A 4,671-nucleotide genomic window follows, 5' to 3' on the forward strand; every position below is an offset into this window, starting at 1 on the left:
CTTTCCATGTGTGAGCATTGTGTTAAGTGTCTGATGGATAACAAAGAAGTGAAACACAAACTTTGGATCTCAGTGCCTTCTGGGAAAGCTGACTCTATGGTGATTTCTGGTGAGGAAGGATGATCAGGTTTAATGTATTGTAATGTACAAACATTTCATTCTGCAATATCCCTGGTCTTCTCTCCCAACCTCAGTTAATATCTCTATAAGCAAAAGTCAGTTAGCCTCAGGATTTATAAAATTCACTAAAACATGCAAATGTAAACATAAATGTTACTCTGCTGATTTGGAATGGATTCTGGCAACAGGTCTCAGATACAGATACATACATTCTTTGTTCATTTCCATGAACGGCCCTTTTATGGCTTTGGAGACCTAGTCCGAATCAGTAAATGTAAGAATTGGTGTTTCTGATAGGTGTTGGCCTTGTAACACTAGAAAAAAGAAGTCACATTTTCTCTAACATATGAATGCACAAGTGATTCATTCTTGGCTCAGGATGGAAACATTTATTTTTGGCATTCTTGGATACTTCTTTCTGCATTAGCTTCACAGATTTTTCTCAATAAGATGTAGACACTGGATGGATTTCATTGACAAGGAAACAGCAAGATAAATGGAGTGACTAACGTTCATTAGTTCGAAACTTATAACTATTTATGAGAAAATTATATCCGTCTTTGTGAGGATATCTGTTGGAATCTCGATATAACTATTATGTGCTCTAGCCTCTCTTTAAATTGTGGATTCTAGCATTAGTATTGCAATGCTACATGGCAAAACTAGCATTAAAATTTTGTATAAAATGGCTACATTGAATCTTGAATAAAAGGGACAATTCTTCTTCTATACTCATATGACCCTTCCCCCAGCTGAGCATCACACTTTGGAATCAGTGACCTAAGTCCTGGACCAGCTAGATAATCTGTGGGACCCAGTGCAAAATAAAAATGCGGGGCCCCTTGCAAAAAAATTATTAAGTGTTTCAGGATGGCAAGAGAAGAGCATTAAACTCAGCATGAGGCCTTTCTAAGCATGAGGCCTTATGTGTCTGCACAGATCTTGAGCCCAGAAAGCTGGCCCTGCATAAGTTTTTATTTTAGATCCTCTAAGCATGACTTGTTCAAGTGAACTTGCCATTTTGAACCTACCTTTCCCTAATTGCACAATAGGTAAGAAGAAGAACACAGTTTCAATTAAGCATGCTGATTGCCTATAATATCTGAGGGAGGAAATCAAGTTGTTTTTGTAATTGTGATCTTTAAGAAAGAAAAAATAAAAATTTAAAACAAATCTTACAGTATAAGTGTTTCTCCTGACAAGGGTCTTCTAATTTAAACTTGGAACTCTTTTGTAAGAGCTTCAAAATCCTTGAGAATATTAGTCCCCAATATTTATTAGCCCAGGCAAATATTTTAATGCTTTCCCTACCATCTAGTGGTTACCAGGCCTGGCTGATCATCACAAAATTTGGAGACCATTTAAAAAGTACAGATTCCCACTGAAAACCTATGCAGAATCTCTTGGGCCTAAGTTCCCTGTGAGAAAGTAGATAGAAAAAAATAGTAACTAGAACATCCTTTTGGGCCTATTTATCTTGACTTTTTACTATACTCAGTCAGGCAGATGAAAGGCCATTTGAGGGACTCCACAACTGAGTGTTGGGAACTGCCATCCTCGGTAACAATTAGGAAAGTTTGTTAATTTTAACGTACTGGGTTGATACAGTCCTTCCCAAATAGAATGCTCAGAGCAATGGTCAGGAGGAAAAAGTTCTGACCCCAAAGTGTCAGAAGGATAGAAGGGGTCATGAGAAAAAGAATGCAAACACATTCTTTTCAAAAACTTAAATTTTAAATTAAAAAATTGTATTATATATTTTTTATTTTAAAAACAACTATATAAGCTGGAAAGCCATCATAAGTATGCTTAAATCAGCAAACTTTTAAAATATTAAGTTATTTTAAATATCATATTTCACTGTCTTTTTTAATAGTTTTTAAAACAATTTTTTAGTTGTGTTAAATACACATAACATAAAATTTACCATCATAACCATTTTTAAGTCTACAGTTCAGCTGTGTTAGGTATATTCACACTGTTGTGTAACCAAGCTCCAGGACTTTTTCATCCTGCAAAGACAAAAGTCTGTACCCATTAAACAGCTCATTTCCTCCTCCCCCAGCCCATGACAACCCCCATTCTATTGTACTTTCTGTCTCTGAATTTGATTACCCTAGATACCGTATACAAGTGGAATTGCACAGTATTTGTTTTTTTGTGTGTGACTGGCTTAGTTAACTTAGCGCAGTGTCCCCAAGTTTCATCCATGTTGTAGCACCTGTCAGAATTTCCTTCCTTTTTAAGGCTGAATAATACTCCATCATATGTACATATCACATTTTATTGATCCATTCATCTGCTGATGGACACTTGGGTTACTAGTCTTTTGTTTTGTACTCCCAAAAGGCCTTATCAAGATATTCCTTCAAAATAAGTGCAGTGTTCTCCCCCAAAAGAATCCTACTGAATAAGATTTTTCCATTATTACCAACAGCAAATTTGTGTTTTGGCTGCCAGGTTAAAAAAAAGCAGGTCAAGCCATGATTAGGTAAAGTATTGCTACTGTTTGAGGAAAGTAACTTCATCTGTCTGAGAGTCCAGGGTCCCCACTGGTAAATGTTGGCTAAAGAGTGACCTTGACTCACCTTTGCAGCTCATTTGCGCACAGTAGCTTGGAACTGGAAGAATTAATGGAAAGTTCAGCCAAGAAGGACTTGATTTTGAAGGACATTTTTCTTGCCGATATGACTTCATGGAGAAATGAAGCTCATCAAGTTCGTGTAAACTCAGCTGGAACCTTTATATACATGTGGTAGAGTTAAGGAACTCCACGAACTTTCCATAAACATCCAAATATGCTGTTATGGTGCTTGCAGACTTCCAGTCAGCTCCCTTGCTTCCCTTTCCTTCCATCTCCTCCTCTTTGATTAGAGATACATGCAGCTTCCATCTTGTATGAGGCTTATGCTTGCCTTGTATAAAGGAAATAAATAAGACCTCTTCTATATGGAACAGGTCCTGCCCTAAATAAGAAGAGCAGGTGGTGGCCAAGAAGCACATGAAAAGCTGCTCAACATCACTAATTATTAGATAAATGCAAATCAAAACTACAATGAGGTATCACCTCACACCGGTTAGAATGGGCATCATCAGAAAATCTACAAACAACAAATGCTGGAGAGGATGTGGAGAAAAGGGAACCCGCTTGCACTGTTGGTGGGAATGTAAATTGATACAGCCACTATGGAGAACAGTATGGAGGTTCCTTAAAAACCTAAAAATAGAATTACCATATGACCCAGCAATCCCACTACTGGGCATATACCCAGAGAAAACCATAATTCAAAAAGACACATACACCCCAATGTTCATTGCAGCACTATTTACAATATCTAGGTCATGGAAGCAACCTAAATGCCCATCGATAGACGAATAGATAAAAAAAGATGTGGTACATATACACAATAGAATATTACTCAGCCATAAAAAGTAATGAAATTGGGTCATTTGTAGTGACATGGATGGACCTAGAGACTGTTATACCTAGTGAAGTAAGTCAGAAAGAGAAAAACAAATATTGTATATTAACGCATATATTGGAATCTAGAAAAATGGTACAGATGAACTGGTTTGCAAGGCAGAAATAGAGACACGGATGTAGAGAACAAATGTGTGGACACCACAGGGGGTGGGGGTGGGGGTGGTGTGATGAATTGGGCGATTGGGATTGACATATATACACTAATATGTAAAAAATAGATAATAAGAACCTGCTGTATTTAAAAAAAAACAAAAAAGAAGAGCAGGTGGGGTTCATTGAGGGTAGAAGAATGAGTGAGGAAGCCTCAGAACAAAGATCCACACAAAGCATGTCAAAGATTTAAGGTAAGTGAACAGACATATCTTCATGTTTAAGTTGATAAATTGGACCAAAGAGAGATTATTACCAAAGGAACTGGCAGAAGTTGAAGGCATAGAATGGGAAGACAAAGGACACATAATCAGCTTTTTGCTTCTATTTCTTGAACTGAGCTAACTGGGACGTGGATTTGCTCCCATGAGTCTACAAGGCAACGTGGAAAAGTTGATTTAAAATACAATGAATAGAGAAACTCCCTCTCTCTACTCAGCTCCCCAGATCTGATAATTTGCCAGACCTTATCCTCCAGGTAGGAGATAGGAATACTCGCCTCAGGGAAATTTCTGACCAGCTCAAGGGGAAATACTTGAAAATACTAATATGGAGGGTAGAGGGTGAGGAGGAGGAGAGTCAGCAAGTAATCCACCCATATCACCCTGGACCTAGAGTGAAGAACAAAGCCTTCTTTTTGAACTTCCAATCAGTCTCCTATTGTTAACTGAGGGGGTTAATAAGCAAAAGAGACAAAGTACTGTTCTCTATGAGTTGACATACTAATTGGGGAGGGGAGCAGAAAACAAGTGGGTAAAATACATAGCATTTTAGAGGCAATAAATGCTTTGTATAAAAATTGGGTGGTAGTGGCTATGAAATGGCATTTCCAGAAGGTATTGCCATAGTAGATTCAGTTCGGGTTGAGGAGGAAAATCACAGCCATCTATTCAATCCGCCATCTTCATCTGGAAGCT

The sequence above is a fragment of the Physeter macrocephalus genome, chromosome 6 (genome assembly GCF_002837175.3).
Source record: "Physeter macrocephalus isolate SW-GA chromosome 6, ASM283717v5, whole genome shotgun sequence".
NCBI classification, from domain to species: Eukaryota; Metazoa; Chordata; class Mammalia; order Artiodactyla; family Physeteridae; genus Physeter; species Physeter macrocephalus.